Source organism: Pelobates fuscus, chromosome 1 (genome assembly GCF_036172605.1).
Source record: "Pelobates fuscus isolate aPelFus1 chromosome 1, aPelFus1.pri, whole genome shotgun sequence".
Classification (NCBI taxonomy): Eukaryota; Metazoa; Chordata; class Amphibia; order Anura; family Pelobatidae; genus Pelobates; species Pelobates fuscus.
Window position 1 is genome coordinate 465,554,673 of NC_086317.1, and position 24,651 is coordinate 465,579,323.

General features: G+C 38.5%; 1 protein-coding gene across 1 annotated transcript in view; it reads right to left on the reverse strand.

Moving 5' to 3' along the window:
* The window catches only part of TENM4 (teneurin transmembrane protein 4), a 1,183,725-nt gene that overhangs the window by 353,167 nt on the left and 805,907 nt on the right, over positions 1-24,651 (reverse strand). The window lies entirely within an intron of this gene.

Consider the following 24,651-nt stretch of genomic DNA (forward strand, 5'->3'; position numbering starts at 1 on the left):
GGAATGCAGACACTAATGAAGGTTCACGCATACTACTAAATTGAATGTAATGATTGCAATATGTTTCCATATAAAAGAAACACCCGGGCCCCATAACACTTTATCAGAATTAAGTTGTTATGGTATGAGGAGGTCCCTGGACGCCAGATTACCTCAAGGAGTTAGCCCTAATGAATATATGTTTTTTTCAGTAATTCACATTTCACAGGGTTTATTTGCTAAAGTGAGAATGCAAAGGGAATTCAAAGTAAGTTTCAAATTTAAAGGGACACTATAGTCACCAAAACTACTTTAGCTTAATGAAGCGGTTTTGGTGTATAGATCATGTCTCTGCAGTCTCACATTTTTTTTAAGTCTCTGCCCTTTTCGAATTAAATCACTTTGTTTACACAGCTCTAGTTGTACCATCCTGCATGTAACTTACACAGGCTTCCTAAACACTTATCTAATGTTTATATTTCCTTTAATTCACTGCCATTTAGGAGTTAAATCACTTTGTTTCTGTTTATGCAGCCTTAGCCACACCTCTCCTGGCTATGATTGACAGAGCCTGCATGAAAAAAAAACTGGTTTCACTTTCAATCAGATGTCATTTACCTTAAATAATTGTATCTCAATCTCTAAATTGAACTTTAATCACATACAGGAGGCTCTTGCAGCGTCTAGCAAGCTATTAACATAGCAGGGGATACGAAAATCTTAATTAAACAGAACTTGAAATAAAGAAAGCCTAAATAGGGCTCTCTTTACAGGAAGTGTTTATGGAAGGCTGTGCAAGTCACATGCAGGGAGGTGTGACTAGGGTTCATAAACAAAGGGATTTAACTCCTATATGGCAGAGGATTGAGCAGTGAGGCTGCAGGGGCATGTTCTATACACCAACACCGCTTCATTAAGCTAAAGTTGTTCAAGTGACTATAGTGTCCCTTTAAGCCTAACTTATGTATTTATTTATTGGAGTGTTCCCATGTTGCATTGCTCATCGCATGAGCATTTATTTATTCTTTATTTGTTCTGCCTTTGTAAAATGCGTTTTTCATTGAAACAATTATATGGTAAAGGTTTGTAACTGTTTTTTATATCTGCTGGCAACCATTAATTATTGTATTAGCTGCTGTTATACAAATTAGATACATTAGAAACAAACAATCTTTTCCCCCATCAAATCCTGCATTAAAAAGCCTTATTCAATTAGCGTCAATTATTACAGTTCTTTCAAGAGTAAAGTAAAGTAACTTTTTGCACTGGAAAAATAATTTAATATCGCTCATTATATTTCAAATGACTAAAATAACTATTTATTGTGTTGTTTACAATCTGCATAAATTACGTCAATTAAAGTGAAGATGTTTATAAAACAGTACTTTTCACTGTTCCTATTCTTAAGAACCTATAAAAAAGTGTTCACAGATTATAATAACCAGTTTATACGTTTTAGAAATCTGCATTTTTTCGTAGTCCAATGACTGCATGAATCTTGATTTTGTCTTAGATGATGCACGATCCTTCCTTCCTTTGACTAAATATTACATTTTGTTAAAACCTGATTATTCCTGGTATCTGAATAAAGTACTAATTCATTGGTCAGGTTTTGGTCCATGTCACTCTATACACTGACATTCTGATGGTAGTCGTTAAAGGGACACTATAGTCACCAGAACAACTACAGCTTAATGTAGTTGTTCTGATGAGTACAGTAAGTCCCTGCAAGCATTTTGCAGTAAACACTGTATTTTCAGAGAAAAGGCAGTGTTTACATTACAGCTTAGGAACACCTCCAGTGGCTACTCCTCTGATGGCTATTAGAGGTGCTTCCTGGAGCAGCGTTGCACACTGTGGAGCACTGACATTCAATGTCTCCACCCTCTGCATGGATTCAATGCATATTATGAGGAGACCTCCATCTCCTATGGGAAAGCATTGGATTGGTCGATATCGCCAAATTTGATGATCTCAGCCAAGAAGGCAAAGTGGGGCAGAGCCAGCTGTGACGAGACTGGTGCGGAAATAAGGTAAGTAAATTACCTTTTTAAAGTCAGGCAAAGGGACTGGACACCTAAACAGCACATTTACAACTATAGTGTCAGTAATGCATTTTTGTTGAAAATCCACACTATACATAGTTTTGAGATATGCATTTATTATACTAAAATTCCGGTGACGATGAAGTAAGGGATGGCACTGATTTCAACCCTGGCTATGTTAGGATGCCGTGGTAATACAGAATGCAAGAGATCTAATCTCAAACAAGATGGAAAATACGACATGTAGGTAATAGATCTCCCCTGTGTCTAATAAAATGTAGATTGTATTTTTCATCACAGTTCAATAATACGGTTCTTTGTACGGAGGCAGGAATTTCAGAGTAAATCATGAGTGTTTTTCCTGTACAGTATGAAAACTGTATTTGGAAATGTTGTGATAAGTATAAAATATGACTTAGAGGAGCCTTGTGATGTCAGTTCCAAGTTTTATGGAGAATTATAATTCTCAATTTGACGTTCGAGGGGAAAAAAAGCAAGGAAAATAGTCTGCCGTGAACACATTTAAATGTGAAATCTAAGAACCTACATTATACAAAGTATTTCACCGCAGACACAAATGGCAACGCTTAACATGGTCTGTCCCATTTTATAAACAAAATCTGTTTTACGTAGACCAGGGCCCCGAAAGCAAATTTAGGGATTTACTTACAATCAAAGAAACGAAAAAAAAAAAAAAATTCTACGTCTCCCCCATAAACCATAAAAGAAAAAAAAAAAAAAGTAGAATTACACATGTTTGGAAAAATTCTCAGTTACACAGTTTAAAGCAGCAGCCATCGCCAAACCACATTCTGCGTTATATAAATAAGGTGTGTGCGATGATGTTAACAAATTACAAGAAGAAGTGATATATTATGATTTACTAAAAAGTGAAACGTTGCAGAGAGTGATACCACCAATCAACTAGTTTGACGCTCTGTAAAATATAATAGCTGTTCAAGAACAATCCCGTATTAGTAAATAACGCTAATAAGACATTTCAAATTTAAGGTCAATGTAAGCGACCTTTAAAATACTACAAGCCAGCTATTCTTCCAGTTTAGCTTTCAGTCTGGCCATAAACAAACACTATAGGGTCAGGAATATAAAGATGCATTCCTGACCCTATAGTGTTAAAACCACCATTTAGGTGGCTTTCCCCCATCAGTCCACCTTAATAAGAAGTTTACTCACCTTATTTCCAGCGCTGTGCGGGTCCACCAGCACTGGTTCCGCCCCAGATCTGCCTCCTTGGCTGACATCATCAGAGTTGATGATCTCAGCCAATCCAGTTCTTTCCCATAGAAAAAGCATTGGATTGGCTGTGTTCGTCAAGGAGGCTGAGCGGGGCGGGGCCAATCAGCATCACCTCACAGAGATGCACTATATTAATGCATCTCTATAGGGAAAGTTCAGCGTCTCAATGCAGAACGTGGAGACACTGAATGTCAGTCACACTGTGCAGCACTGACCCAGGAAGCACCGCTAATAGCCTTCTGAGGAGTGACCATTAGGCTGTAATGTAAACACTGTATTTACTGCAAAAAGCCTGACGGAACTGATTATACTCACCAGAAGCTGTAGTTGTTCTGGTGACTATAGTGTCCCTTTAAATTTGAAATTCACTTTGAATTCTCACGTTAGTGAATGACCCTATAAGTATTTCAGTTCCCCCCTTGTTTAACTGTATATCTCAAGGTCTGCTATTATCTAACTTAAAGGGACACTATAGTCACCAGTGCAACTACATGTATTCCTGACCCTATAGTGTTAACACGACCATCTAGCCCCCCTGGGCCCCTCATGCCTCCATAAATATAGTAAACATCTTACTGTATTCAAGCCAGAAGCTATAAATCTGCATGCTGTTAGACTCAGGAAAAATAGGCAGTCTGCTGACATGTGGTAGCCTGATCCAATCACAGTGCTTCCCCATAGGATTGGCTGAGACTGACAAAGAGGCAGATCAGGGGCAGAGCCAGCACAATTCAAACACAGCCCTGGCCAATCAGCATCTCCTCATAGAAATTAATTGAATCAATGAATCTCTATGAGGAAAGTTTAGTGTCTGCATGCGTTAAAGCGAATTTGCTACTTTTGGGGGATCTGTGCATATTTAGCAAAAATCCCCAAAGGTGACCTCTCTCGTTAAGGTCCGATGACCTTGGGATGCAGTCAAAAGTAAGTGTTAATTGCATGAAGCTGTCTCTCACAGTTGCCACCATCCTGGGGGCCCTCTTCAACTCCTGCAACTTCACCTGAGGTCAATGGAGCTGTCACTTGTGATGGCTGCTGTGATTGGACAAATGTTGATGGTGGAGGTTTGCCTTTTGTCAATCTTAGGCTTCTCCATAAAACGAAGTAGTCCAGATTAAAATATTAAACCTGCATACATTGAATAATGTTAAATTATATGTATTTCTGAACATAAAATTGCTGTTTAATCCTTTATACATTTGCTACCTATCCAAGCCACGTTCCAAATACCATGCTAATGTCTTTTAAAGCAAAAAGAGCTTGATAATGACTGGATGAAATATCTTTAGATTAAAGCAGAGTCTGTTGACATTTGCAATCGCTACATATAAAAACAAAGGGGCCATATTTCTGTAATCTTTCTCCATGTTTATAGATTGCCATCTTGTCTCTTACATTTCTATATAAGATCTTTGGCTCCTAGCTCCTTAGCGTATCTCAACCAATTAATCTGACCTTCATCGGAACAAAGGTGACTTTGTGAGAGGAAATGTCCAACATCACAGGATTTAACAAAGTGCAAGAGGGTGATGCTTTATGTAGGGGGCAGCTGCAACGAGGAGCCGAATATAAAGCTAGAAATGTAATTTAAAATGTCAGGAAATACTTACAGCATGGGTATATATGGAGTACACTTCAGGCAGAGGTGGTACAGACTAACAAGGTAGAATAGCTGACCAAATAGACCTATTGGCCTGTCTTGAATATCTGTTTCTGCTTGTCCTAATGTGAGACACATTTTACCAGACTGGCATTGAGAGGGGGGCTATAATCTAGTGGGCTGGACTAAGAATACGGACACGCAGACTACACCAGCATCAGTCAACCAGTTTAATGAACAGTACACATTAGCAGGCCTATGGAGTGAGCACAGAAAAAATCCAGCTGTTCAATTAATTGTTGAACATCATCATTCCCACTGTGGTCGTATACAAAACTGCATCTGTTGTGTTACTGCAACAATGTTCCTTTGTGGTCTAAAATAATAAAATAAGGCTTCTTGCCTGAAATCATGTGTAGCCAAAAACCAGCACTATCTCTATCAAAGAGTAAAGGTTGTCAGCATTTGGCTAGAACGTATGAGAACCGTGGATTTTGTAGTCCCTACCTTGATCATTTAAGGGGATAGCAATAGATAGTAAGCTCTTGAAAACAAACTAAGATCTTATACAGATAATATCTGTATGTTTCAAGTCATCAAGTATGCCCTGAACAGCAAACTATGGCACGGAAACATGTGGAAAGGTACAATAACCCTGGTTCTCTCATCATCATCTCCCTGCAAATAACGGACTCTGAGACTAGACTGGTGAGGGTGAAGGATGTCCCAAAAGGCCTGTCTTTTAGATTCCTGCCTATGATAGAAATTCTCTGTAACGGTATAACTGTGCTTGAATTTGTATCATATTCACATTATTGTGAAAAGATTTTGTGCAAATGTCTGGATGTTCAATCTAAATAATTTGCATATAATTGCATTTTATGGCTTACTTTTAAGTGATACAATGCCTTGACATGGGGCTAATTATGATGACAAAATCACGTATCCAAAATCTGCCATTACTGTTATATTTGTACACTTGGTGACACCAAGGTATAAAGAGACATCAGTCTCAGAAGACTGACAAACACAGATCTTCTTCTTTTTAGTTTAACTTTTGTCATTTGTCCTGTGACACATAGTGCCTCGAGTTAATAATTGCAATTGCAAATACAAGGTCTACCAGTTCAATATCTGCCGAAGAAAGACTGACCGCTTCAGTTCCATTTCTAGAGATGAAAGAGTGTTTTTAAAGCTTTGTGCCACACGTTGTTAGCAAGCACTCGGCCTTGCCCACGCCTGCTACTTCTAAATTGAAAATGCTCCATAGAGAGTCAAATTACCCTGCAGCGGGTGAAATTACAGGAACAGTATGATCTCTGCACACTGATTCTTTACCGTGTTAAATTCAAAGGCGTATATGTTGAAGGACAGCCCTGCGGCCGTACAAGGGTTACAGCAAGGGGCAAGAATACTGCTTCAGTTAGCAAACTTAAACTGGTAAGGGACATTTGTTTAAAATGGATATGTCAGGAAAAATTCACCACCAAATATTCTTTGTCTGACTATCAGATAAGCCAGGTGTAGTAGCAGAAGGAGTTTTGGTGATAATGAAAGAAATACAGGTTTCATTTTGGCACGCTGAGTTGACAGACATCCATGTGCAGTGCTCTGATATGAGGGTGTTCAATGATGTGCTTTGACATTCAGTGGGGAATTGTCACTGCTATCTACAGGAACTATACAACCGAAAATATCATCTGGGATATCAGGACGGTTGTTCAAACTAGGAACTTTTTGACCGATCTGTGCCAGTTGGGAGGTTTCACGTCAGTAGAGCCCTAGCCACTGAATGAAGTTAAAAATTATTTCACTATGAAAACTTTATTTATAATTACAACTGTTCATTCTTTTATGTCTGGGTAAACTTCAAAATTCAAATCAAGAAGCCTTTTTCCCTAAACCAACTTAACATTTAAATCACAACACTGTTTAGAAGAGATTGAGACCCAAACTCCTGTCTCTCTTTCCTTTTCTAATATCCATTTTTAATAAGATCTGTGATGTGTATGAGTGTTTTGCAGTGCTACAGAGCAATAAATATTACAGTACTTTGCAGAATATCACAGAGCTCCACAGCAATAAAACTCAATGCAATCTGTGGTGTGTATGACTGTATCATAGAGCTCGGAATTTTGGGGTTTATATATATATACACACACTGAACAGCCACAACATTAAAACCACCTGCCTAATATTGTGAAAGTCCTTCTCATGCTGCCAAAACAGCTCTGATGGACTCCACAAGACCTCTGAATGTGTCTTATGGTATTTGGCACCAAGACAATAGGCAGCAGATCCTTTATGTTGTGCAAGTTGCTAGATGGGTTCTCCATGGATTGGGTTTGTTTTCCAGCACCTCCTACTGATGCTTAATCAGATTGAGATCTGGTGAATTTGGAGGCCAATGCAACCACTTGAACTATTTGTCATGTTCCTCAAACATTCCTGTAGTGTGGCAGGGTGCATTATCCTTCTGAAAGAGGCCACTGCAGTCAGGGAACACTATCACCATGCTGGGGTGTATGAGGTCTTCATCAATTTCTAGGTATGTTGTATATGTCAAAGTAAACCACATGAATCCACCGACCATCCAACTGATCCAAAAGAAAATGTGATTCATCAGAACATAAAACCATCTTTCATTGCTACATTGTTCAAGTTCTGATGCTCATCTCTCCATGGAAGGTGCTTTCGAAGGTGAATAGGAGTCCTCATGGGCACTCAGTTTGGTCTGCAGTTATGCAGCTCTATAGGCAAAAAACTATGATGCACTGTGTGTTCTGAAACCTTTCTATCAATGCCAGTATTAGGTTTTTCAGTAACTTAAGCTGCAGCAGTTCTTTTGTATGATCGGACCAGATGGACTAGACTTTGCTCCCCAATGAGCCATGGGCGCCCATGACCCTGACGCGGGTTCCCTTTTTGTCCTTCTTTGAACCACTTGGTAGGTACCAAACACAGCATTCCAGGAACTACCCACAAAACTTGGCGTTTTGTAGATGCCCTGACCCAGTCATTTAGCCATCAGTATTTGACCCTTGTCAAAGTCACTCAGATCTTATATATATATATATATATATATATAAACAGGTTCCACAGTAATAACATACACAGGAATGTGATGTGTTCATTAGACTAACACACAGCCCTGCAGCAATACATATCACAGTGATATCAAGAGTGTATCACAGAGCTCCACAGAAATAAACTAACACAGGGTTATTTAGAAAAGTGGGAATTGTAGGGAACTATAAACTGAATTCAAAGCTAATTAAGGGTGAATTTCAGATGTAAGACCAGTGTATCGAACCTGGAATGATAGCTAGACTTCCAGTAACCCACATAGCTTCAGCAATATGAATTACAATTATTTATACAGTGCCAACATATTCAACAGCACTGAATAACAATGGTCATAGTAATTAGTAAAGAGTGACTGAGTGTATTACAGAGCTCCACATGGAATAAACTCACAGCAATGTGCACTGTGTAATAGTGTAGTGCACAGCTCTGCAGCACTAAAAATAAATACTGTAATCTGTAGCATGTGTGCGAATGTATCAGATAACGCCACAGACAAGAAACAACCCTCATAGTTGGGCACTGTATTGTAATATATACTGCTCTACGGCAATGTAACCGTGTGATTTAAAGGTGCACAAGGCTCTGCAATGATAAAACTCACATAAATAAGCGGTGCGTATGCCACAGCAAAGACAATCACAGGAGGTTGCAGTGTTTATGAGAGTATCACAGAGCTCCAAAGCAATAAAACTCACGCAGGAATATTTACTATAGTGAGAATTTTAAATTAATTCAAAGAGAATTTTAAATTTAAGGTTAAAATACATGAACTGGGAAAATGATCTAAGTTCTGCTACACTGGCCTTAAGCAGGAAATTCTGAATTCTCCTTTTAGTGAATAACCCTGTAGGTGATTTGCAGGATATTAAAGAACCGCATAACTCTACGGCAACGCAACTCAAAAACTGATGTGTTTTTTCACTGCAGTAACTGTTTTTTTTTTTTTTTTTAAAAACGCCCTTTGCCCAAATTCAACTTACAGAAAAATCACTGTTTAGTAACTATCTACCAATGAAAACCTGCATACATTTAATTATGCATTTTTATTCACTTGGGGTTTATTTAAAAACAGCTTGCAAAAGCTGCAGATGTCTTGTCTGCAGCCTTTAGAATCCCTCCCCTTCTAAACCCACCCAGAATTTCCGTAGCTATCCAATCACAGACTTCCCAATGCAGCTTGTGAGAAGTCTTTTCTGGAGAATTAGCTGTCTCTTGAGTTTCACAAACCAGGAAGTAACAGGAAAGGTTGTCTGAGTGACAGCCAGAAGGGTGTAACAAGGTTATTTCTATTGAAATCTGCACTTTTTGCAAAATGATAAAAAGAAGACACTCTTCACACATAAAGCACTTCAGGACTGTCCCTTTAATTACTTTCTTTGTAAATAACATACTATTTGATAGTTCTAAATGAGAGGCTCTGCTATAGAATTCAGAAGATGAATTTGCAAAACAAGTCCTGGAATAGTTCTGTCCTTTGGCCCCATCCCCAGCTACAACCCTGGAACCAAACAGTCCCTCTTACGGAATGTGAAATGTTGTAACATATTAATTTCATGGTTCATCAAACACCCCAAATTCAGAGGCATTCCAAACTTGCACAGAAAGTTGTATTCCTTCTCTGTTTCAGTAAAACAAAAAATCGACTAAATCACTATCAGACTTTTTAATTCCTGTGAGATTAATGAATTTCAATATTGTAACGCATATTTTTTCTATTCAGTAAACTGATCCTTGACTCGGCTCTAAGGGGACACTGTAAGTACCATAACTATTAATAATGTTATTCCCTAAACTCTGAATTGCGGCACAAATAGCCCCAATACTGTAGGACGATAAGATGCAGTGGTTATGGTGCTTACTGCGTCCTTTTTCTTTATATCCAAAGTTTTTTTTTATTACTTGAGCTCTGCATAATATTTTGTCCTGTGTATATTTTATCATATTCCAGTGTTAGATTGTAAGGTATAAAGAGTAAAGTTATGTATTTTATAATTTTAGGTCATAGATTATTTACCCCAGTTCAAAGTCTAAAAAGCAAAAGGCAAAGAACTAAAAAAATAAATAAAAAAATATTGTCATAAAATCCCTTTTGTAATGATTCCCCGTCTTGTCTCTTAAAGTCCTATGCATCATCTCCCCCCTCGTGTTAGCTCCTTGGCGTATCTAAACCATTTAAGATGTCCTTTAAAGAAAATGAGATCTTTTCACTCCTTAGGGTACACCCTTCACCTTCTCATACTTTAAGCTTCTTAAAGCTTCACTAATACTTCTTAAGGGAAGTTCAGCCTTAACTGTCCTGTGGTCAGTGAAATAAAAGGTTGTTTTTTTTTGTCTACGATCATGCAGCATGCTGGTAGGAACTGGACCGCGACATAGTAATATATCCCTGTATCCTTTTACTGTGCGTTGTGCACTCAGACATTGCTCTAACAGAGTTAATTTTAAACCCGAATGCTAAACATAATTCTAAAGTATATTAAACCAAACCTCTTCCAATTTTATTAGATACATTTACTAAACACGTTCCCTCCCGCACAAAGGAGGGGGAAGAGTAGGACATGCCAGACTCTACCCCTGAAAAAAAAAAAAAGTGGTTTATTGACTTTTTATTTTTAAGTGGTTTCAATGTTTCAAATTCAAAAAAATATGTTACTATATAAGACATTGAAATGGACATTTCATTATCAAAAGGCTAACAAATGTTAAGAAAACTTGCTTGAAAATCGCATTTGAGTGTGCAATTTCTCTACCATAACAGTTGGCAATGTGGCAAGTGGCGCTCGCTCATACATTTATAAATAAAGCGGCAACCATTGGAGACATGTTTGTTGTCTTTTTGTTGTACGAATGGCATAAGAGCGAATGTTGAAAAAATTCAATATATTAAAAAAATATATATATATAAAAAATATAGATCTAAACATGACATTGGAATGGTGTAGGTTCCAGCAATTTACGTAGCAAAGTATAGGAATTATATTATTCCAAAAGTTAAATGGTATATCGGCCTTTACGTATGATCGGGATAGGTTAAGTCCTAAATTAAGACGTTCATTTTTCTATTCTCTATACAGAGAAGCAAGGTATTTTGCTAAAAGTTTTTAACCAGGATTGAAGTATTTAAGCACATCGTCATTTTCCCAAAAATACTTAATTAATTAAAAACGGACAATGATAACACCACAAAGACATGATATTGACTTTATATATTTACCGTGTAGTAACATCTAGTACAAAACGGCTAGGGAAATTAAATGCAAATACAAAAAAAACAAAACAGCAGATTCCGTAAATTAATCTTTGCGCCAATTAAAGAAAATAAAAAAAAAAAAAACAGGAGAATTAGACAAAAATGAATTGAGAAGGAATTGCTTTGTGGTTTAAATCATTATGAGCTTTACCTTTTAAACTGAAGCAGTATTACAAATGAGCAAAACATTTCCGTTGTGCATGTTTGAGACTACATCACATTATGTAGCGGGTGGATTTTTAATTTTTCTTTGGTCTGTAAAACCTCAAGCATCGTCGTCTGCTAACAATTAAGGTGGCCACATCACTGGTTTAGCCAGGCATGCTTGCAACAAAATGTATATGTGAATCCTTCTGCCTGAAGGGTTAATGGAGTCAGATACAGCTGTCCTACAATAAGCTTCCCATTTAACCAGGTTTGCTAACTTAGTAACCGTCCACGTTATGTAGTATACTCTTACTATTTCCATGCTACCTATGAGGTAGACTTGTACCCAATGAAAAGGTAGATACTTCTAAATTAATATGGTTCTGGTTTTCAGTTTTTTTTTGGTTCTGAAGAATTTTAGTTGAAATTGTTTTTCACAAACATGATGATCATACAATCAGATAACACACAGACAGGAGATGACGTGTTGTCAGGGATAAGTCCGGTCAAAAACAATGAAATAAGATCAGGACAAAAATATCACTAGGAATCTGAAACACGGCACATACAGAATCCTACCATCATGCCGACTTTAAATTGGTGAAGTGATTATAGTTATCGGAGTAATTATTTAAGGTTTGCAAAACATCATAAGAAATCTAAATCTACAATTGAGGATTTGGCTTGTAGCACTCACTAATTTAGGCCCTGCTTGTGTATTGTTGCAGTCTCGGCTGGATGAATCTTACAAGAATGTTTTGAGGTCATAAAACACTATACTGCGCAAAAACATAATCCTAAATTTCAAAGTATATATACTGTGCATATATAAATATTACCCATTGAGATGTATGGCCTTGACTACCAATGGCCTTTGACATTGTCACAATTCAGTTCTTTTATCCTCTCGGATAGTGATTACAGCTTTCTATGGATGATATAAAACAAGTTGTGTAAGGTCTTCGTGAACTACGTAGTTGAAAACAAAATAAATGTTATGGTTCCTTAAAGGTTTAATGCCAATGGAACATTCTTCTTTTATTTACTCATAGAACACAAGTGAGGATCTACTATCACATCGCCTAATCCTGGACCCCAGATTCCTTTTGTTTCCAGTTTGGAGCATTACAGTACCTAATTTTACAGCATGTATAGAAGAAATAAGCGGTAACTGAATTGGTTGGTGCAAAAACAGTCTGAAAAGAATCAACAAATCAACAAATCTTTTGTGTTCCAATTTTGCCCGCGCAGGGTTTCAGCACCCAGTTCTTATATTCTGTATCGCAGGGCTGAATATCTAATTAATTTTTTTTAATGATAATGCTGCATTCATTATAATCTCTCAGCAAGGAACGTAAGGATAGAGTAGTTGCTTGATTACTGTAGCATCACCGACGTTCCACATTCTTGTTTCACTATCGTGTTAACATGACTACCGCCACCTCAAAACCCCCCTCTTCAGAATTTCCAAATAATGCAAAGGTTTCTGGACTGCTGATCATTTTTAGGGGGGGTTTGCTTTTCTTTCCCTAACAAAAGACATTCAAAGAAACAGGCGAAGATCTAATTCAGGGAACGATGTGTAAGAGGAAGACATAGTTGGTGGGCCACGATCCATGGAGTAATGTGTCCTAGAATTAACGATTCTCTGATGTGCTTAGAAAGATGGAAGGGTAACTTTATTGTTTTTGGAAAAAGAGAGAGAAGACGAACAAAACCTAGGTCATTCTAATTCTCTAAATTTCTCTGAAAGATGCCTGTGGATTGCCTCTCTCTTGGTTTAATCAGCAGATTGGGTGGGCTTTGAATATTCCACTTACATTTGAGGTTAAATGCATAGCTAGAGCGCTTACAATAATTACTGCTGGAAAAGCCACATTCAAATCAAGAAACAAATTACCTAACGGCATCTGCAAAAAGAATGCATAATGCCAGTTAGTCGTTTCTCCAAATTTGTGCTCCTTTGCCTACTAAAAGGAAAAGTCAAGCAAAGGAACTGAAAAAAGAAACCATCAATAAATATGAAGCATATACAAGTTCCCAGAAGAGAATCTTGGACTCATTTTGCTTAAATCACTACCATTCTGCCATACGGATCTAGAACCGTGTATCTCATTCAGATTTATTTGCCTTTCATTCCTTAATTCCTTAATCCCATGGAGCTCATTTGTCAGTAAGATTCACGTTTTATATGTCAACAGCTTTCTGCATGATGCCACCGGTGGATAGGTCGTATGATATCATTAGACTAGATAATTTATGGATTCATGGGCATAATGAAAAAGGTTAATAATGACATATAAGGACCTTTATTCTATTCCTTGACACTTGAGCTCTGGCTTCTGAGATGATTAGAAAGGATTAGGGTGGTTTAGAGCATAGCATATTTAAGTTTCCATTGTCTTTAAAGGGACACTATAGGCATAAAAACAACTTTAGCTTAATGAAGTAGTTTTGGTGTATAGATCATGCCCCTGCAGTCTCACTGCTCAATTCTCTGCTATTTAAAAGTCAAATGACTTTTGTTTCTGTTTATGCAGCCCTAGCCTCCCCTCCCCAGGCTGTAACTTACACAGCCTGCATACATTTTTTTAAATTTCCAATCAGATGTTATCTTGCTGTAGAAGTTTTTATTTCCTTCTCTGTCATTTGAACTTTAATCACATAATGGAAGCTCCTGCAGGGTCTATTAAACATAATTTGCAATGGAGGAAGTTTAAACATTAGCTGTCTCCTTGTAGGACGTGCTTAGGGAGACTATGTAAGTCACATGTAGGGAGGTGTGCCTAGGGCTGTATAAACATGTATAAAGTGATTTAGCTCCTAAATTGTAGAAAAGTGAGCAGTTAGACTGCAGGAGCATGATCTATATACCAAAACGGCTTCATTAATCTAAAATTGTTTTGGTGCCTATAGTGACCCTTTAATAAATTATGGAGGATTCACCAAATAAGGTTTGTGGTTTGTTCTTGCGAGGCTTAGTGAATCCCAGCAACTTTCAGTGGTTTTTTGTTCTGCAGTTTATCATTGTTGAGTACCTGTCATTTTCTACTGGCAAATGCCTTCCACCTGAGTTGACGTTTGCATAATAAATAACTAATTTTAGAAGTCTTGATTTTGTCCCACTCAGAATTTAGCAACTAGACCAATTTATAATTTTCAAATCTATTTTGTATAGAACCCAAGACTTCAAAGCAAATAAGTAAAATATTGAAAAATCACGTTTTAAATATCATCATATGTTCCTGTGGCCGTAGCTGGAACTGCAGATAGAACACAGGAAGGCTATCAAACTAAAGTACATTTAAATCTAATTGCGCAGATACCTCCAGGCAAGCTCGCCACTGTTATTTATTAAATGTGTTAAAGGCCCCTTCACCTGTAGAAGGGAAACCTGTGTATGGAATTGATTGTATCTTATTATTTCTTTTAGACCTACCGTGATGCCATTTAAATTGTTAGATATCCCCTTTGAATCTTTATACTTCATTTTTAATAATTACATTTTTCAGGAAGACTGTTTGCCTTCAAAGAATTCCCTTTTAAATGTTCTTCAATTTAATGAGATCAATGCCACCATCTATCATTCAGCATGAAATGAAAATTCAAAATTCATTTAAAATTCGCCTTCTGCCAATGGGTTCTCTGCGCTTGGATGAATTATTTTCAGAACAAAGTATCAAGTTGATAATCCAATTTTACTTGGTCTCTTCTTTTCTTCACTAGAAAGTTTATCTGACCGGGATATTACACTTATGTTCCCGCAGCTGCTCGAAATCAATTTACGGCTTGTATTTTTTCATACCTGTGCTTATTTAGACAAATAATCAGATATTCTCTGATGTCACTGATTTTCGTTTTAACATTATAACCGTCATACACTATTCCAGGAATTATTGTTAACTGACCAATAACTGCAGCTAGTAGGCCAAAACAGTCAATCAGTACGAATAAGTCAAGAATTCCAACTCGGCTTTCTAGGTAATATCTGCAATTTCCTGCTCAATTTTTTACAATTGTTTATTTAGAGAATAACTCTCTTAATACATGGATAGGTTTGACATTAGAGTCAGTGGAGTGACTTAAAAGAAAACCCCAAGCACTATAACCACTACAGCACAATAAAGTGGTTATAGTGCCAATAGTGCCCTGGTGCCCCCCAATTTAAAAAGTCAGATAGTTAAGGAATAGTTTGACTTCTTAGTAGGGGTCTGTCGGGTGCCGTCCCCTGCCTCCAATGCAGCCTCGTCTCTGTCGGAGGCTCTCTGCTGATGCTCACAGCCAATGAGCTTGCTCTGTGCTTCTGTCTCTCACTTCCGACTGAGAGAAGGCAGGGAGTAGTGCCCAGTGTGCTGTAGGGGTTATGGTACTTGGGGTTTTCCTAAACTCAGCAAGTCTAATGGGAGTGAGTGGGATTAAAGCCAGCCAACCACAATGCAGAGGTAAGGAGTTAGCGGTGTTTAGAAGTCTATTCATGCATCGCTGTTTCTGGAGAGACAGTTTTTAATTCCAGTATTTGGGTTGGAAACAATAATTATATTTTTGTGAGCTCGTTTTATAATATCTAATCTGTTTCCATAGGCAGTACCTAGGGATTCCAAGCCTTTAACTAATATATGTGGACAGTGCTAGCATATAATTAATTTAATTACATGTCTATTAACATTTTTAAATTACATTTTTTTTGTGTGTTTTAGGCAAAAAGTAAGGAAAACTATTTTTTTTGATGTGGAATAGGTAGAAAAATTGGGATGTGTTATTGGGGGTTATGAGTTTGGGCACTTAAAGGGATACTAACACCCTAACAAGCATATAATTAATAGTGCAAAAATAAATACATTTGCTAAAATTTGCACAAATATGCATTGTTTTTCATAGAGAGCACCACTGAAAACACTTCTTCAGCCCTGAGCTTCTCAAAGAGATGTATTATTTTATTAAGATTTAGGGATTTATATTAAAAAAGTCATACTTTACTTCCAAGCAGTATTTTGTTCTGTGTCCTTTAAAAGGATGTCTTGATATGTAAAGCTGTTGTGGACTATAACTCTTATCAGGCTCAGCCACCCACTGGATATGATTGATTGGCGTTATATTCCACATAAGCTGTTAAGCCAAGTGGTTGCTTCACTATCCTGTTACTCCAGATGTATATTTTAACTTCCACCAGCCTCAGCCTGAATCTCACATAGCGGGATATGAGCAGTCAACGCCTTGCACTCAATTAACGAGAAATAAACAGAGTGACATATTTATATTGTTTTCTTGCCTGAGAGTTGGGCAGCGGGAGCTTTGACCCTGTGTGTTTGTCTGCGTAGCTTACCTAGACACAGGCAGCCTATCCAAGGCATGTTGAGTTAGCAGACTGTGTGAGCCTCTTTAGCAAATGCAAAAGATGCACAAAGCAGGTATTGCCAGCCAGGCAGAGTGAATACAGGAACATTCTACATCATTAGTAAGACTGCAGATTAATCACAGCACAGAGTTAATATTGATTTAGGATGTTAGTGAAATGCTGATATGAGTGTATAGCTGGGATGTACCTGGAGGTTTTCCGAGCAATCTTATACCGACAGCACACAGCAGCGTTCATCAGACCAAGAGTGCCAACTCACACACAGTCACAGCATCGGCCTTTACTCTGCCTGCCTCTCGAATCAGCTGCTGTGTATTCCAGCACTCAGCTACAGGGCTGAACGCTGAGCTATAGAACGGGAGATGCTGGGAAGGTAAATTTTAGCCACTTAGGGACAGAGGTACTTATAGTTTAGGTACGCTCTTTTTAACACTCTTTTTCAGCTGGCCCCACTCTCTAATATCTATAGCCATCTGCAGCCCTAAGAGACAGCACAGAACGCAGGCCTAACGTTTTGGGGCGTGCAGAAGTAAATGGACCAATGGGAGACTGTGGGTGATGTCAGCTATATGGGCAGAGCTACAAAGCATGTCTTAAGGGAATTTCTTGTGAAAATTGGGCAATTTGAAAAAAACGCCTTAAAACGTTGCCACGCTTAATTTAGCTTTGCAGACAGAAAACAGGGCTCAAAACAGGAAGTTTGGCAAACTAAAGGGATAGAAAGTTTTTAAACGCACACTTATGGTAACAGCATTTATTTTCTTCTATTATTTATTCAAGAATCTCCCATCCCTCCCAGAAATAAAAAATGGCAAACCTTAGGTATGATAAATATATAAAGTGATTTAATTACTGCTACTCTTATATTGGTCACATCTCATTTGATCTGTAAATAAAATCAACATTAGTCTTTTTTCCCCATCATTATCTCGGTTTTGGGCACCATGGGTGTTTTGGGCTCCAAATCCCCATTTGAATGAAATGCTTGTCCAGCGTCCTAGTTGTTTGCTCAGTTATAAGTCAGTATGTTGCTTCGGAGATAGGAATTCAGCACAACTTCCGACTGGCCTAAATTCGGACAAATTGTAATTCAGCCAAAACTGAATGCATAAATCTAACATTAAATGTATTTTGTCCTTCATATTGTCCACATTACCCTGATAGTGTATTTCTCTGACATGCCCTACATGTGTTTCTTTCTCTCATAATTGTGTCTCCTGACCATCTCTCCTTACTTGCATGCCCCCATGCCTCTTTCATCTTTCTCTTCTTCATCTTTCAAACTAAGGGCCACCTATTTTTTCATTATGCCCTTTTGGATGAATATTTGGGACAATATTAGCTTACAAGTTAGCTAAACTGCAATTTTCTGCTTAAATATCATGATCACACCATAATCTTGAATCAATATGGGTGCATGTTGGACAAGGAACACTGGTGCATTATGGGAATGGGATACAGGAACATGTTGGATAAAGAAGACTGGCATTATGGGAATGGGATACAGGTGCATGTTGGACAAGGAAGACTGGTGCATTATGGGCATGTGATACAGGTGCATGTTGGACAAGGAAGACTGGTGCATTATGGGAATGTAATACAGGTGCATGTTTGACAAGGAAGATTGGTGCATTATGGGAATGGGATACAGGTGCATGTTGGATAAGGAAGACTGGTGCATTATGGGAATGGGATACAGGTGCATGTTGGATACGGAAGACTGGTGCATTATGGGAATGAGATACAGGAACATGTTGGACAAGGAAGACTGGTGCATTATGGGAATAGGATACAGGTGCATGTTTCACAAGGAAGACTGGTGCATTATGGGAATAGAAAACAAGTACATGTTAGACAAGGAAGACCGGTGCATCATGGGAATGGAATACAGGAGCATTTTTGACAAGGAAGACTGGTGCATTATGGGAATGAGATACAGGTGCATTTTTGACAAGGAAGACTGGTGCATGCTGGGAAAGGAATACAGGTACATGTTTCACAATGAAGACTGATATCGTATGGGAATGGGATACAGGTACATGTTTGGCATGGAAGACTGGTGCTTTATGGGAATGGCATATAAGTGCATGTTGGGCAAGGAAGAGGGGTGCATGTTGGGAATGTGATACAGGTGCATGCTAGGGGACATTTTTTCACACAAAGGACAAGAAATTAAATGTTATTAAATTTGTTTTAATCCACAGAATTGATTTAAATGTGAATTATAAATTTTGATTTCCATGCTATTTTCCATGCTCTGGCAATCAGTGTAAAGTTTATTATATATGTGTTAACGTGGCGCACTTTGAAGACATATATTGGGCTTCACCTCTGTGCAGGTCATACAAACAAATACCGCATGAAAGAATTGTGGTTTTAAACAAGGAGGAAAATCTGAATGAACATTCTGAAAGAGCTTAGCTCATGCTGCAGTTCATTGTGAAAAGGGTTAAATAATATCTTGGGATCTGGCATTTTCTTTCAGAAACATGAAACGTCCTTTAACCCCCATGGGGATTCGTTGCTCCTGTCCCATACATATTTAATTCCCATGCTGTGCGTCCTCGTTCCCTAACCCAGCGTGCAGAACTCCCTGCATGCCATTAATATGCATCATCTGCCACTGACTAGCTAATAGAATTTTTCCAGCTGATGCTGCCTACTGCCAATCAACGCAGCAATCTACGTGACCTTTTAATCTGCGCCACCTGCACAATTAAACACCACCAACAACAACAACAAAAAATGGTGTTGTGTAGGGTGGTTGATCATTACATTTTATTGTGAGCATTAGAAGTGACATTTTTACTATGTGTTTTTGCTCATCTCAATTTTATATCTAATATTAAAAGCATCTACACATTTAAAATACACTGCCTGGCCAAAAAAAAAAGTCACTGCCCAAAAAAAAGGTCACACACTCTAATATTTAGTTGGACCATCTTTAGCTTTGATTACGGCACACATTCGTTGTGGCATTGTTTCGATAAGCTTCTGCAATGTCACAAGATTTATTTCTGTCCAGTGTTGCATTCATTTTTCCCCAAGATCTTGTATTGATGATGGGGGGAGTCGGACCACTGCACAAAGCCTTCTCCAGCACATCCCAAATATTCTCAATGGGGTTAAGGTCTGGACTCTGTGGTGGCCAATCCATGTGTGAAAATGAATTTGAGCTCGATGAATCCTGGCATTGTCATCTTGAAATATGCCCGTGCAATCAGGGAAGAAAAAATCCATTGATGGAATAACCTGGTCATTCAGTATATTCAGGTAGTCAGCTGACCTCATTCTTTGCTCACATAATGTTGCTGAACCTAGACCTGACCAACTTCAGCAACCCCAGATCATAGCACTGCCCCCACAGGCTTGTACAGTAGGTACCAGGCATCATGGGTGCATCACTTCATCTGTCTCTCTTCTTACCCTGATGCACCCATCCCTCGGGAACAGGGTAAATCTGAACTTATCAGACCACATGACCTTCTTCCATTGCTCCAGAGTGCAATCTTTATGCTCCCTAGCAAATTGAAGCCTTTTTTTCCGATTTGCCTCGCTGATTAGTGATTTTCTTAAGGCTACACAACTGTTCAGTCCCAATCCCTTGAGTTCCCTTTGCATTGTGCGTGGGGAAATGCTCTTACTTTCACTATTAAACATAGCCTCGAGTTCTACTGTTGTTTTTCTACGATTTGATTTCACCAAACATTTAAGTGATCGCCCAATCATGGTCAATCAAGATTTTTTTCCGACCACATTTCTTCCTCGAAGACGATGATTCCCCACTATCCTTCCAGTTTTTAATAACGTGTTGGACAGTTCTTAACCCAATTTTAGTAGTTTCTGCAATCTCCTTAGATGTTTTCTCTACTTGATGCATGCCAATGATTTGACCCTTCTCAAACAGACTATCATCTTTTCCACGACCATGGGATGTGTCTTTCGATATGGTTGTTTAAGAAATGAGAAGCTACTCATTGCATCAGTTGGGGTTAAATAACTTGCTGCCAGCTGAAACATAATGGCCCACGCAGTAACTATCCAATCTTGCCTATTTGCTTAGTTAAATCCAGGTGGTGACTTTTTTTGGCCAGGCAGTGTACTATTCAGATACAATTAATCAATTTTCTTATTTTCCTTTTTTGATTTCTCGTAATTGTGTATTTTAATAATAATAATAATAATAATCATCATCATTTATTTTAAATATATATACATCAATAGACGGCCACAATATTTATGAGGTTGGTATGCAATGTTTCCCACCATCACGTTAGGTCATGGTCAGGCAACCTTTGGCATTCAGGATGCTGTGGACTACATCTCCCCTTATGCTTTGCCAGCATTATGGCTATTAGAGCATCATGGGAGATGCCTATCACGGGTAGACAACCTTCGGCATTCCAGATGTTTTGGACTACACCTCCCATAATGCTCTTACAGCCATAATGCTGGCAAAGCTTCAAGGGAATTGTGGTCCACAACAACTGGGGTGCCGAAGGTTACCTATCCCTGCCTCGGGTCTTTGTGGACAGCACGTATCAGTGTGAAGTAATTCAGGAGGAAACAAATCAGAGGTCAATCACCATTGGTACAGGGTGTGCCTACATCAAGACATCAGAACAACTTCGCCCACACCCAGCAGGGCTAACATCTCGTTTCAGTCTTATTTGACCTATTCTGCTGATGGTCTAAAAGCCTGGTCTTACATTATATTTTACTAACTAGCACTAAGGATTAAAACATTGAAAAGCACTTAGATCTTATTTTTTTTTTTTCGTGTAATGCTCTGTAAAGTTCAGTCCTTGCAGAGTCACAACACACATTACATTGGAGGAAGAGAAACAGAAAAAAAATGGTTCTATTACTCCTCCTGTCTCTAGGTTGACTGACAAAGGGAGGAGCTTGAGCAATGATTGTCAGGGAGCCAAGATGGAGGCACTCACTACCTGGAAAGAGGTAAATGTAACTGTAGGGATTACTAAATGTAATTAGATTTTTCAGAACTCTCCAACACGTATCCATTAAATATTGAGTATAAGTAAACAGAATATAATAAATTCTGGGCAGAAATTCTGGGCAGTACATTTTCCCCTTTAAGAATGCTATGTTATGAAAACTGTCCTGGAAATGGTTAGAGCAAGCAGAGCCGTGTTGGGACGGATGGATTAGATACTCCACTGCCGGTGCTGGGAGGAATCAATCATTCAATATGTTTCCCACAGACAGAGGATTGAAGATGCACACAGGCTCCTAATACTGTGTGAGCCAGCAGGGAGGTTTTCAAATGACTGACATTCAGCAGCACAGGTCACAAACAGCAACAGAAATTTGTCCAAACAGCTCATTGAAAGGCAATTACTAACAAGTGCAAAAGGGAAATGGTGTCTTCTCTAGGATAAAGTTATCTACAATAAATATTGCCATGAATCAAATATTTCCTTACCCAATGAACAGATAAAGGGACTCAACAGTCACCTGGACAGCTTTGATGCAAAGTAAAATTCATGGTAAAATGAACTTGTTTAGCATGCATGATCAAAGTTAGCCAGCTTTTTAATTAAAAAAACAAAATACATGCAAAATATCTCCCCAGAAATGTCCCTTAAAATTGAGATTTCAATAAATATTCTCATTTTATTAAAGGGACACTTTAAGCTTCCAGACAGCCCTGCAGGGTTAACTCTACCTCTAGACTACCAGACAGCCACTAGAGGTGCTTCTGGGTCATTAGGCAAATGTTGGTCTCCTAACGGACGTCCAACATCAGCTAAAACCCCATAGGAAAGCATTGATTCACTGCTTGCCTGTGGGGTAGTCCTGATGCGATCACAGCACTCGCCACACATGCTCATTAGGCCCCCCCGGTGGCTGACTTTGGAGTCGGAGGAGCGGAGACGGGGCCTGATGCACCACCGAGGCACATCGGAACTGGTAAGGTAAGTGACAAAATCGTTTTTAACATCCACAAGAGGCAGGCAATTCACTGATAAAAACTATTAATAGAAAATGCCTGCTGAATGAATGTATATCTTTGCAAATTTATTACGCACACACAGATTTATTCTTCCATAGAATGTAGAGGAGAAATGAAACAATGTTTCTATCTCTTTTTATTTGCCATGTATGCTGTGGCTGTGCCTGGGCTAAACTGGATTATAATATATATTTTTTTTAGTTTCCCATACACTTACAAAAAAAACTGCCTCTATGAAAAAACTCCAGAAGTTATAGTCCAATGTTCTACTCAGTGGTGTCATTTGCAGAGAAGTGACAGTTCCCCCTTAAAGCAGTCTCTGTTGGATTCCAAAGTCTTGCAAACATACCCTGGTCCATCTGAAGGCTTCCTACATGACATACAGGAGACGAGGGGCCTTTTTAAACTCAGTTTCTACTGACAGGAAACTTTCTCTCTGTTCCCTTTGGAAGAAAAGAGTGGTTACTATTCAAATGCATTCCATTTATAGGACATCTATTAACCTTGTCAGTCTTAAGCTCGGGCTATTTATTGACCATCAATGCAAGCTGCCACGCCAAACCTCAGGCCGTCCACGAAGAATCAGAACGCACTGCTACGCCCAACCACAGCCCATTTACTAACTCGGCCCCATCCATAGATCGTTTACAAATACACAGCGCTGTGCTGTTACAGTCCCTTCTTGTGAGTTTCGTCTGCTATCTAAAAAGAAGTTGTATTCGCTAAACAAGGAACTGCAAGAACATCGTACATTTTTTAGGCTTTATTATTTAAGTTGGAAAAATAGCTGAAATAGCTGAAAAATATTTGGGCTATTTTGGCATCGTAACTTTTTATACAATTCCCACATTAATGAATAAAATGACTCGGCTCTAGTATATTTGAAAGAAAAGCAATGCTAAACAGCTTACAAGGCTCACGATTACCATCCGATCTCACGTTAGGAACACTTGCTGCTCGTCCTGACTTTTGATTGGTTCTCAGCAAATTTCTTATTCGTTTACTCGGTGAGGTTTTAGTGTGGTCTCTCGCGTTATCTCCTATGTTTGTAATTGTTATAAGCTAATTTCTTACGGCAATCCAATGCATCAGCCCTTGGCTTTAAAAACAGATCATTGTTTAAATATGGAAAAAAGTGCTGTCATCAGTTAGATATTACATTCATTTTCACGCAGGTTTGATGTAGTAAAAAAAGTGGCTTATTATTACTGGAAAACAACAGACAGATTCCTCTGAGCAGCGCGGGATTCTGATGAGGTCATGCCGGCTGATTATATGCTTCATCATTTTATTTTTAGGACATTTGCGTTGGGCGTAATTATATGACATATGTACAGGTTTTTGCTGAGAACAGGGAAATCTTTTCAGCCTATTTTCTCTCTTTTCATACTCCTGATTAATTACCAGCACTATGCTACATGATGTGCATAGTTATAGAATGTTTAACATACATATGGCTTTCCAGGATCCATAATGTATGAGACTCGGTGAGCGCCGTGGAGGACTGTAGAAACTATAGTGGCGTGCTGGGAATGTTGGGGCACGAACACAGTTATCGTCATTTCTGGGGAAAATGTTACTACAACAGAGTAGGAAATGAAAAAGGAAACATGGAACTTATTGAGGAAACAAATAAATTGTCCTCTTGATTTTTGAATAGATTTAATGTACCCAAAAGGGAGACCCCCGGATGTTGTAGAACTACAACTTCCATGATGATTTGCATGCCTCTATAATACCTTTTTGAAAGACATCAAAGATGCTGTAGGTTTAAGACATCTGGGGATCTCCCTTTTGAGCAACCCTGGTTCAGATCATCTATGAGAGTGAAATGCATTGCTTAGTGTCCGGAGGTGTGGCATAGAATGCATTAGAAGTGCCAACGCATTTGTTAAAGTGTCTGGGGGTGGGGCTTAAAATGTAATGGAAATGTCAATGCAATGCTTAGGGTGT